The sequence below is a fragment of the Balaenoptera ricei genome, chromosome 14 (assembly GCF_028023285.1).
Source record: "Balaenoptera ricei isolate mBalRic1 chromosome 14, mBalRic1.hap2, whole genome shotgun sequence".
Classification (NCBI taxonomy): domain Eukaryota; kingdom Metazoa; phylum Chordata; class Mammalia; order Artiodactyla; family Balaenopteridae; genus Balaenoptera; species Balaenoptera ricei.
In genome coordinates this window covers 14291161-14303729 of record NC_082652.1, presented here as the reverse complement: position 1 = coordinate 14303729, position 12569 = coordinate 14291161, and the positions used below count along the sequence as shown (strand labels likewise).

Here is a 12569-nt window from a genome sequence, read left to right as displayed (position 1 = left end):
CTGCCTGAAATAAGCAGGGGGAAATATGTCTGCTGGGGGAGAGGGGTGCAAAATAAATGGAACTAGGCACCCAGCGGTGAAGAAGGCAGGGTGCACACTCTGATGTCAGATGGCTTCCTTGAGACTGATGACAGTGGTTTCGTTCCAGAGCAAATGGGTCTGGTGATGAGACCTTAGGGGGCTGACCCAGAGAGGGGCAGAGCCAGGGATGGGACCTGAGAAGGCCCTAGAGAGGGATGCAGGTCTCAGGCAGGGCCAGCCTCTTCTGCAGCATGTAGAGCTGGCCCCTGGGAGAGGAGGATAGAGGATGAGCCTAACTTCCCTCTTGCATTTCCCCACTGATTTCCCAAAGCAGAGAAACAGGCCAATGGGCGATTTCCTTCCCTGGGCCGACCCTCTGCTGGGGCATGTCTCCCTGGTCCTCGTTGGTGGAGAGGGCCACACACAGACACACAGGTCTCTCTGAAATGGACAGTTAATTGTCTGCAGGCCAGGGAGACTTGCAGAATTAGAGCTTTCCGGACTGGAGCAGGGCACATGGGAGGCAGAAACCCTCCCCCCAGGCCCCCCCCCCCCCCCGCCCCCTAGCCACTCTCATTTCCTTGCCAGCTTTCTAGAAATCCAGGTCAGTTTCAAAGCCTGGGGCTGCAGCCTGCCTGAGCAGGGGGTCGCTTCCGAGGTCACTGGCTGGACAAGCAAGTCAATTTTAGCAGGAAACCTACATGTAAGTGACGCTGGTTAGGTTGGGATTCTGCACCAGGGGCCTGTGGCCTCTGCAGTAGCCTGGTGTTTCCCCTTCATTTTATGCCCGGGGAGCCTGGGTCCTCCAGAAACTAACATTCATTACGCATGCACACTCACATATAGGCTTAATACATACATCCAAATGTCAGGCATACGGGACGCCTTTCCAAATAAATCTCATTTGCGATCCTCCCAACCCCGAGAAGGAGACTTGTATTTATTTATTTACTTTTTTAACAAATTCCCATTTGAAAAGGTTTTTCACACATTTCCATTCGACAGATTCCCATTTAATAGATGAGAAGACTGAGTGTCAGAGTGGTTAAGGGGCGTGTGCAGGATCATTCAGCTGGGAACTGTCAAGTGGGACGTGAACTCTTCTCCTCCGGCCCCCTAGTCCAGTCCTCTTTTTGATTTTTTTTTAATAAATTGATTTATTTTATTTATTTATTTATTTTTGGCTGCGTTGGGTCTTTGTGGTGGTGCGCGGACTTCTCATTGCGGTGGCTTCTCTTGTTGCAGAGCACGGGCTCTAGGCGCATGGACGTCAGCAGTTGTGGCGTGCGGGCTCAGCAGTTGTGGCTCGCGGGCTCTAGAGTGCAGGCTCAGTAGTTGTGGCGCACGGGCTTAGTTGCTCCTCGGCATGTGGGATCTTCCCGGACCAGGGCTCGAACCCTTGTCCCCTGCATTGGCAGGCAGATTCTTAACCACTGCGCCACCAGGGAAGCCCCCTCTTTTTGATTTAACCTTGAACCTTTGAACCCAAAGGGCTGCCTGACAGCAAGCAGGTCCTCTCTCTCACCTGGCTTCCCGGTCAGGAAAGGAGGAAGCATGGGCCCTCCCTCAGTACCACCCAGACATCCACCCAAGGTGCCATTAAAGTTAATTGTTTTTACTGCCAGTTTAACATCATCTTGTAAATCTTTTTACGATGTGGCCCAGGAACACTGAGCTGTGTGTAGAACTCGGGGACAAAATACAGTTTGAACACAGGAGCTTGGGCGCCACAACTACCTGGAGGCTGTAAGATAGGGGTGCCCTCGGCTCCTCCCTGACCCTGTGTCAGCTGGGTGACAGTTTTCTTCCAGGTGAGGCTATGGCTGTGCCTAGGATGACTAGACTCTTCACCCGTCCTCCACTGGCTGGACAGGTGTCTCTCTTGACCCCACACTGTGGAACCCACCGGAGTCTGAGACCCCGAAGCTCTGATTCCGGAGCCTTCGGACAGGTTGGCAGAGGGTGGGATGGGGGGGACTCCAGTGCAGAAAGTATGGCGTTTCGGGCACTGGGTCTCTCCCAGCCTCAGGTATGTGGATGGATTGGCCAAAACACCACAGGCAGGTGTTAGGGGTGTGAGGGGCACACATTCTAGGCTGTGACGGTTCTGGAGGCCCAGGTCTTCCCTTGATGGTGATGCTGCCTATTTTTTACTGTCACCTGCCAGGAGAGCCTGTCCTTCCCCAACCCTCCCTTTAAGACGGTTTCCCCGGGTTAGCAGAGAGGGAGACAGAGATTGCTGATTCTTGGGAGACCCTGCCTTCCACGAAGAAGACTTCCCCTGAGTCTCCTTTCTCTCCATCTCAGTGCCTGGCACCCCCATTCTGTGGCTCCGTTTTTGCATCAGTAAAACGGGAGATCGTGTCTTACCTTCCCGGGTCGTTGCTCGTATTAAATAAACTGCTACTCTTAAGGCGCCCAGAAAAGCAGCAGGCATGCACTAAACCTCTATAAATGGCGACATATTCAGCAATCATGATTAAGCCCAAATATTTATGGGGACTTGTTGTCTGCAGAGCCTTGTGGCAAGTGCTGGGACTATACAGAGAAGACTGGCTTCCTTGCCTTTAAGGGGCTTTAGTCTGGGAGGACGCACAGTATTTAGACGTTATGAACAGAGGAATTCAGCATCACCGCGGCATATACAGCAGTTGTTCTCAAAATGTATTCCGGGGCCAGCAGCACCCAGAAACCTGTCAGAAATGAACGTTCTCCGGCCTTACCCCAGACCAGACCTCTGGAGCTCTGGGGGTGGGCCCTGGCAATCTGTTTTGTTTTTTTTTTAAATTTTATTTATTTATTTATTTATGGCTGAGTTGGGTCTTCGTTTCTGTGCGAGGGCTTTCTCCAGTTGCGGCAAGCGGGGGCCACTCTTCATCGCGGTGCGCGGGCCTCTCACTGTCGCGGCCTCTCTTGTTGCGGAGCACAGGCTCCAGACGCGCAGGCTCAGTAGTTGTGGTTCGCGGGCCCAGCTGCTCCGCGGCATGTGGGATCTTCCCAGACCAGGGCTCGAACCCGTGTCCCCTGCATTGGCAGGCGGATTCTCAACCACTGCGCCACCAGGGAAGCCCCGGCAATCTGGTTTTAACAAGCCCTCCAGGGGACTGTGGTGCTCACTAATGTTCCAGAACCACTGATAGAAAGAATACAGGCACAGGCTTTGGAGTGAAGAGGCAAATTTGAATTCCCTTGCTAGAGGTGAGGCTTTGGCCAAGAAACTGTAGGAAGCTCAGTGGGGGGTGGGAGGGATAGGAGGGGGAGGAGAGGAGCGGGGAAACTGGCCCCCCGCAAGCAGGGAGGATGAAGACCAGGGAAATACACCAGACCTCTCCCCGGCAGGGCATCGGCGGGTCAAAGGCCGAATCCCTCCGCGGGTCAAAGGCTAAATCCCTCCGCGGGATGTACGCCTGGGCTGACCCAGTTCAGGGAGGTCAGGCGGGCGTCTCAGAACGCGCCCAACTGGGATTTAAAACGTGTAAACCCTGGGTTCGGCCCGACTCCGTCTCGTCCAGGCAGCCTGTCTTGGGGGCACCCTAACCTCTCCGAGCCTCAATTTCCCCATGTTGGAGGTTCCACCGAGGTCCCACCGAGGCTGGAAGCCGTAGAAGCACGTAGGAAGCTACAGGGTCCCGCATCAGGACCAATTTCCGGCTTTGTGCTCCAGTAAGTGGTTATAGAAAGTTCCTCTCTCGTCAGCTCGGCACCCGCCGGCCAGGGGCTGCCGGGATTCGGGAGCTGCCGCGGTTGATCTTTTCCGAGAATCCTCCACTTGCCGCGCCATCGGGCAGTGCGAGCGGGGCGTGAGGTTAACTTCCAGGCTTTTCGTTAAAGCGTCCGGGAATTAACCGGCGAATAACCCGGGTGTCTGTAGGGGCGAATGAATTGCTCAGGAGGCTGAGCGTGGGGACCCTGACCGGGGGAGCCGGGACGCGTCGGCGGGGACCCAGCCCAGGAGCGCAGAGCGCAGGGCGGGGCGCACCGCCTGGGGTTAGGAGTCGACCTTGGCCTTCTCCCGGGTGGAAGGAAAGGGCGAGGATGGGAGGATGGGGAGCGGGAGGAGGGGTTTGAAGGTGGGCTGTCTTGACCCTGGAGGGTTCAGTAGGCTTTCCAAGTGTTCTTTTTTCTTTTTTCAGTATAGTTGGATTACGATGTTGTGTCCCAAGTGTTGAGTAAAGTCCAAACAATGCCCCGAGCTCCAGTGACTATCCAATGAGCGAGGGAGTGCTCTAGCCCCTGCCTGCCTTTCAGGACCGAGCTTCTATTATGTCCCCGTGCTCGACATCCAGATGAGGGGGCGCGGGTGGTCCTCCCCAAGACCCCAGGCCCTGCGTGGGTTCGCGCTCGGACCACTCTGCCCACGCCCTCTCGTTTCCAGCGGGCCAAGCTCGTCGAAGGAGGGAACCAGAGGAGCGTTGACCTCCTCGGTGGGAGGAGATGGAGGTTGGGCCCATTTCCCCCTCCTAGACCCCGCTCGTAACAGCCCAGAGGGCAGCGACCTCGCCCGGCGGCCACGGCCCACCCCCTCCCTCGCGCCCCCCACCCCCTCCCAGTCAGGCTTTGAAGAGCGCGTTTTACGAACTTTTACATTTTCCTTCTGGAGGCGTGTTTGTTCTTCTCAGTCACCTCGCTCTGTTTTATGAGCTTCAGAGCTGATCTGCACGTTCTTCCCTCCGTGTAATTTCAATGTGAACTCTCCCCGGAGCGGCCTTTCCCCTCTTGCAGCCTGCCAAGTCGTTTGCAGGCTGCGCAAACATTCTTCCTCTCTCCCAGTCCCCGCAAATCTCGGTCTACACCCGCGAGGGCAGGCGGAGGCAGTTACCCCGAGAGTTCCGGTGGATTGTAGCCCTTCAGCAGACGCCTTCAGACCGTTTGGAAGGACGAATTGGGGGAAGGGAGGGGAAACATTCGAATAGCTGACCCCGTGGTCCCTCTTCTTAAGGATTACAATGAGGTGTGTGTGTGTAAACATTCCCTAATCCATATTCCAAGTTTTGGGAACGAGGATAGTGGAGACGCACAGGGATTACGGATAAGGTTATGTAAACTTGCACCTTCTCTCCATTGATCGCCTGGTTCAATTTTCAGCTGGTTTCCTGGCAAGGAGGTGTTATCCCCACTTTACAGATGAGGAAAACTGAGGCTGAGGTCAGTTTCCCAGCTACCCTTTTGGGATTCAAATCCTATTTTGAACAACCCTCTTCAGAAGAATAAAGGTCAATACTTAGGGTTTAACATAACATTATTAACTACTTCTAACAAGTGCCCTTCCTTTGTTAAGCCACCTGCTATGGTTCTAAGCCATTTGCTTATTTATTTCTCACAAGTGTTTCTCACAGTGACTCTATGAATTAGGTACTTAACACATGACAGTAAAGTCAAGGCACAGAGACGTTGTTGCAGCCCAAAGTCACACCGTGAGGAAGCGCTGGAGGCAGGGTTTGAACTCATGGGGAGGCACTCCTAACCACCAGTGTCATGCCTCTGGGAGAGCCTTTCCCAGTTCTCTCCTCAGCCACGTGAAAGAAATCCCAGGCTTACTGACCCTGGGCTGCATTTTCCTCCCCAAGGTCTGGGGACGAACAGGAAGATGGGGATGGGACAAGGGGGTTACATAAGATGGTGACTTCAAAGGCAGTCACCACTAGGGTATATAGCCTTGGCTCTGGGTGGCTAGCCGGGGGCACCAGTCTACAAGCTGTGGGCTGTCCACCCTCGGTCTCTCACCCTACCTCTTTGTAGTCCAAGGACAGAGAGGGTGATGGAGAAGACTGAGGGCAGAAGTGGAGGGGGAGGTCTTGACATTGAAGGTGGGGGAAACAGAGATTAGCGGTTGATAATCAGAGTAAAAATAATGAGCGTAGACATCCTTTATTGAGTACTTACTATGCCCTCCATAATAAATGGTTCTTTTCTTACGTGACTAGCCCTATGGGTAGGGACTTTCAACTATTCGCTTTAAAAGGCACAGAGCCAGTAAAGTCGTGGCTTCAGAGCTCCAGGAGGGGGGCGGCTGTTGGGGGGGGCTCACTTTGTGTAAATCTGGCGCATTTCGGTGGAAGCAGGTTCTGACTTTCTCTGATACAAACCTCAAAACAGAATGAGAGGATCTCAGGACAGTCGGTCCAGTCACCCTCCAGATGGGGAAACAGGCCTGGTGAGGGCGTGGAGCATGACTTTCAGTCCGTATCAAGTCAGGAGGGCAAACAAAGGTGGAACCCCAAGGTCTGGGGCTTACCGTCTCCCTCCCAGGCCAGGGTGCTGACAACAGCCCTGAGGGAGGAAGCAAGGGAGGGGCGTGAGAGCACCAGAGACAGACCTGGGTTTTCCTTTTGTCCTCAACTTACTGCGTGACTTTGTGCAAGTTGCTCAACCTCTCTGGGCCTCAGTTACTCCAACTGCAAAATCATGGTGGTACAGGGGTTAGACGGTTTAATTGCTAAGTCGCCGGTGATCGTAATGTTCTTAGATGCTCATTAGGCCACAACCAAAAAGCAGATTCAGAGCCAAGCAGAATGAGTTTCCAATCCCAGGGTTCTCTGAAATCAGGCTCCCCAGACTTCTGGAGGGTGGGTGGCAGTGGGAAGCTCTGGATCGCTGAAGAAGTGCCCTTTCTTTGGCAGGCACGCCAAAGGCTTCTTGATTCCAGCCCAACGATGGAGTATATGGGCTTCTACGTGAGAAGTGGGTTATAACCCCATCTCTGATTCCTCTGAGGCCTCCTGTTCTTGGGGCCAGTGAGCCCAAGGAGTGGGGGCTGGAGGGTGAAGGTCTTGGCTAGAGTAATTAGGCTTGGCCTGGGGGGTCTCTAAGACCAAGAAGCTCTGTGTGCTACTGCCTGTATATATATTGAACCAGATTGACTTATGTGAATACTGGTTTTAGGCTCACATAGACATGGTATACCCCTGCTCAGCCCACCCTCTTCCTCCTTTTCCTCCTCTTCCTCCTCCTATTATTATTATTAGTGCTGTTATTTAAGGGCTACACTTTTTCTAGCAGCACTGTGAGCCAGCTGTGTTGCAATTCACAGTGTAACGTGGAGAGTCAGAGAGGTGAAGACACTTGCTCAAGGTGCTCAGCCAGTAAGTGGCCCAGAGACAGAGAAAGACAGATAAAAACAGAGGGCAGAGAGAGGAGGTTGAGGGAGCAGGCAATGTGACAGACAGAAGAAAACTTCCATCTCCCTGCCCTAAATCTGACACCGAGCTGGGCCATCCTTGATATGATCACAGACGCCCAAAGACACCTGGGGCACAGAACAGTCCCAAGAAGTGGATTGTTCCTGCAGCGAGGGGTAGCCCTTAACGCTGGGATCAACAGCTCCACACATGTGCTGACGGATGCTCTGGGGCTGATTTATAGAGGTGTCTCCATTCCTAGGGACTCCCTGGGGCAGTGGAGAAATTACAGAAATCTCAGGCTTTCCTATTCTGCTCCAGGAAATGGGAGGACAAAGTGTGCGAGGTGGGAGCCAGTGCCCAGGGCAGCAGAGGAGGGCAGCCTGAGGGCCCAGCTGGTTGGAGGTTCCTGGGATGCAGGTTCAGTCAATGTACCAACCACACGGGGGACCAGGCACCCCACTGGGGGCTGGAGGCATGGGGCAGACGGTGGTGGATAAAACCATTGTGCCTCCAGTAAGAGAGGGGGCCTTGGGCATTATCTTACAGACCCAGAGAGGGGCACTACTTGGCCAGGGCCACTCGGAGTCAGGGATGGGGTCAGGGATGGGGGTCCCGCCTCCGAGGGCCTGGAACCAGGCCCTTCCCAGCCCCCCTGCGCCGCATGGGGGAGGGATAGTGGGGTGGAGGGAGTAGTGGTGGGGTGTTTCCTTAATGGCCCCAGCCGAGGTGTCGTCGGGGTGGTCCAGCTCTGACGTTCAGCCTCAGCCTCCCTGTGCCCTGGCGCTCGCGGCGCGGCTGCGCATTTCTCCACATCGTGGGCTGGAGAGATGGCCCAGCTTGTCGGGCCTGGGAAGGAGGAAGGGAAAGCAGGGCCTGGAGGACGATGCGGGGGTGGGGGGAGTGTAGGAGGAGGGAGCTGCGAACAAAGGGGCCCGCGCTGGATCAGGCAGGGCCGCTGAGTGACGATCCCCAGGCCCAGCGGCGGGGCGGGGAGGCTCGGGGGGCGGGGCGGGGGCGCAGGGAGATGCGGAGACACAAACCCACACAGAAGAGAGACCCAGGCGGAAGGGCAGAGATGGACGGAGAGAGGTCGGGAGAGAAACACACAGAAAAAAGAGACGGAGGCCGGCTGGGAGGTGGAAGGATGGAGGGAGAAACATGAGACAGAAGGATACTGAGGCACATAGAGAAACACGGGGAGAGAGAAGGTAGACACAGGAGAGACTCAGGGAGGGACAGAGAGAAATAGACTCAGAGAGACAGAGAAGGAAGCCTGAATCAAGAGGGGGAAGAGAGAAAATAAAGACCCGGAATTGATACAGAGACAGAAAGGCATTGTGAGTGGGAGAAGCAGACCTGGAGAGAGAAACAGAGAGGAAGTGAGCAGAGATGGATAAGACAGCAGAACCGGTCAGTGTGATTTGTAGCCGACAGTGGACAGAAAGCCACATCGATGCAAATTCACTTCGGCAGCAAGGATCTGAGGTTCTCTCTGCTGTGGGTCCTCGGCTGTCCTGGCCCAACTGGTCCTGGGTCAGGGGACATTTACCCCTGAGGCTCCAGCGTAAGGGACTTTGGCTACAATTAGTAATGGGGTTAGTTTCCTTTCCAGATAAAGGGGCTTCTGTAAGTGGTTTTGAATGCCCTGCCAACCCCATCTTCAATTTTTAAGGGTCATCCTGCCACCTCTGGAGTGGGCATCTGAGGGTGTGCTGCCCCCAGGCTGTCTGCCCCCAGGCAGGACCTCGGGGACACTCAGCAGGCCCTCAAGGGAATATCCGTCCAGCTGCAGGGACACACTTGCGTGCACACACGTGTGCAACCTCTCCCAGATACAAGCATCTTCATCGCATATGTGTACACATACCCTTACCCAAGTCCACCAGACACACACACACTTCACTTACTGCGGCACACACGTGTGAACTCACCCATTCATTATTTGTTTAGAATCTCTCACATGCGAAGTGTTAGACCGGACATTAAAGATAAAAAACAAGAGAGTGGAGGGGATCTCCCAGTCTCCCCCTATAGGCAGGGGTACCAGGGAGGCTGCCGGGCACTGGGCATGGGAACTGTCCCTCTGTCTTTGAGAATGTCCAGGGTCAAGGTCTGTGTCGTGGTAGAGAGGTCCAGGCCCTCCACCTCTGTAGTCAGGGCTAATAGCACCCCCCTTAGTGTAGGTGAGCTTGGAGCAAGCTTGGGGTCTCCCAGAGTATAGATTCTTTCTTTCTTCATCCCCAAAGCCTCCCCACTGATATGGGAATCAGAGGACTGGGGGTCCTGTCCCTGCATCAGGTTCTCAGAACTGCCCCCCACATCTGTTTCTTTGGGGAGTCAGGCGTAGGAGGAGATTGTCTCTTCCTCCAAAGTTGGGAGCCCCACCCTGTGAGGAGCTGGGACCCTGTGAGGAGTGGGGGAAGAGGTTGGATTTCCTTTTGTATTTGCCTCAGCATCCTGGGAGGGTGTGCACTTCCTTCCAGCTGGGCTGAGAGTGATGACCAAACCCAGTGGCTGCTTCCAGTTCTGGCCGGCTCTTTTCACTTCATACATCCTAATGATTGGAATAACAGCCAACGTTTATTGAGTGCCCACCGCACCAGGGTGTTTGCCAAGCGCTTTGCAGATACTGCCTGATCAGGAATTCCCTGGTGGTCCAGTGGTTAGGACTCCGAGCTTCCAATACAGGGGGAACGGGTTCGACCCCTGGTAGGGGAACTCCAAGATCCCCTATGCCGTGAGGCCAAAAACAAACAAACGGGGACTTCCCTGGTGGCGCAGTGGTTAAGAATCCGCCTGCCAATGCAGAGGACACGGGTTCGAGCCCTAGTCTGGGAAGATCCCATATGCCACGGAGCAGCTAAGCCCGTGAGCCACAACTACTGAGCCCACGTGCCACAACTACTGAAGCCCGCACACCTAGAGCCTGTGCTCCGCAACAAGAGAAACCACCACAGTGAGAAGCCCGTACACCGCACCGAAGAGTAGCCCCCGCTCCCCACAGCTAGAGAAAGCCCACGCGCAGCAACAAAGACCCAACGACGAAGACCCAACACAGGCAAAAATAAATAAATAAATTTAAACAAACAAACGAAAAACAGCAATGCTGCAGATACTGCCTGATGGCAGGCTCAAAACAGCCCTATTACATGGGAGGAATGCTTGTGAATCCCATTGTACAGATGCAGAAACTGAGGCCCGGGGAGGTGAAAGCATTTGCCCCAAATAGTATGGCCAGAATTCATGCCCAGGCAGGCTATCTCCAGAAGTCAAGCTTTTAACTAACATCCACCCTTGGAGCAGATAGTTCTGACCTATCTCTGCTGCCTCCGGAAATGGGCAAGATGGGGGAGATTTGCATGTGCTTGCGTGAGTGGGGGTCGTGGGTAGTGTAGATTCCAGGGGTCAGCCAGGAGCTGCCCTGGGATTCAAACGGCAGAGGCCCAGGCTGGGGAGAACTTTCCATAGAGCAGCCGTTTCCTCTGACTGCTTTAGGGGCCTTGCCCAGGCCCACCAGCTCAGTTAAGCTCTGCTTTGGTCCCGCTGGAGGACTGTAGAGCAGCCGGCTCTGCGCCCAGTTGGCCTGCCGTGTAACAAGATAGTTTATGTTATTCCGCCGAGCAGAAATAAAACTACTGACTCAAGCACTGCAAACAGATGCCGCCGGCCAGAGCCCAGGGTCCGCGGCCAGATGCTCCTCTGAGAACCCCAGGAGGGTAGAAGCCAGGAGCCTGGTCCCTCCAGACCCTGCGGCTTGGGGCGGGGGCGGGGTGGGGTGCTGCTGCAGTAGGAGGTTAGGGGCCTGCTAAGGGGCTTTCGGAAATGGCCGGGGAGGAAATGAAGAAGGAAAGGGGGCCCATCTTTCCTTTCTCCAACTTACTCTTTCTCCACGAATTTGGCAAATTCTATACTTGAGACCTGCCAGTTTCTGGATTTTAACGGCTTTTCCTCCCAGGAAGAGAGGTGAAACCCAGGAAGCCTCCTGGAAATCCCCATGAGTTCTCCTAAAATACCCCAAGTAAACATGCTCTGAGTCCCCTAAACCCCCTTCTAAGAAGATTCTGCCCCTAAGCCCTCAAGAGAGTTCTGGAACTTCACCTCCTAACTCATCTCTCCCACCCACCCCCAGGTCTGCTGCTTCATCTTCTAGACTGCAGCCGCGAGGACCTTCTTTAAAGCGTGCAAGTCATGCTCTTGCTCCCATACCTTCAATGGCTCCCTATTATCCACAGTAGAGCTTCTCAAAGAGTGGTCTGAGGAGTGTGCGCATAGGAGTCCCCTGGCGTGGTTGTTAAAATGCACATTCCAGGGCCACACCCTTGAGCTACAGAATCCACCTCTTTGGGGGCCTAGGAATCTGCATTGTGAACAATCGGAAACCTTTCGGGAAGGAGGCAAGGTGTGATTTTTTTGTAAAATGAGCACATTGTAGAGTCAGTAGGGTGATGTCAAGTGGAAAGTGGGTGCAGCGCTTTTCATTCTGTTATTCAGCAGATGTTTAGAGCACCTACTATGTGCTGAGCACTGTGTTGGGGGCTGGGTGCCCGGGTTACAGTCTGGACAAGGTAAATGAGGTTCTGGCTGTCTTGTACTTCCAGTGACTTCGCAGGAAGAAGAGCTGGATGATGGTTGGAAGGTTCCAGAAGACATCATGGGGAGGCACCTCAGGACGGAAAAGTGAATTATCCACAAGGATTCAGTGGCTGCGCTCCTGATCAAAGGCTGGTGTTGGGAAAGTCTCTGAGGTCAGAATTGTGAAACGGGACTGAAGGCGCTGACAATTCTGCAGCAGCACAGACTCTGGGGAGAAGGTGAGAAGAATGAGGAAATGGAGGCATCCCTGCTCTCTCCTCTGCTTATCTTTCCTGCACTCTCCAAAGGTAGGGACCTTATCTCCCCTTCTTCCCAGAAACCCCCAGAAGTGCCCGCAGTGCTCTGGAAATGTCTGTTGAATGAATGAAAGAAGGGAGGTGGAAGAGGGAGGGGGAGATAGAAGACAAAGAAGGGAGGAAAGAACAAAAAGAATGAATAAGGAGATAGGAAAAGAAGGAAGGAGACAGCAGGCCTCCTGTATAGTTCATAAACCCCAGACGTTATTTGGAGTAGGGGTGAAAACAATGTGTGTGTGCACGGATGTAGACCCTAGAGAATATTAGGGTCTATTCTTAGAAACCAAGGCATCTAGGAACGCAGAAGTGGCCCCTGTCCTATGGTCCATTCTCTCCTGGGGGAGGAAGAAGGCAAGGGAGGCTGATGTAAAAAGGCGGAGTGCTGGCACTTCCCTGGCGGTCCAGTGGTTAAGACTGCGCTTCCACTGCACGGGCATGGGTTGGATCCCTGGTCAGGGAACTAAGATCGTGCATGTCCTGCAGCGTGGCCAAAAAAAAAAAAAAAAAAAAAAGTGGGGGTGACATTGGGGGAGTGGAA

The 12569-nt window shown here is 54.2% G+C and overlaps 1 long non-coding RNA gene across 2 annotated transcripts in view; it reads left to right on the top strand.

The window, feature by feature from the left end:
• Positions 1-12569, top strand: part of LOC132347237 (uncharacterized) — a 169244-nt gene that overhangs the window by 42439 nt on the left and 114236 nt on the right. For both annotated transcript variants that reach the window (XR_009497146.1, XR_009497145.1), the window contains exon 2: positions 11741-12022. This is a non-coding gene — a long non-coding RNA (uncharacterized LOC132347237). The remainder of the gene's footprint in view (positions 1-11740; positions 12023-12569) is intronic.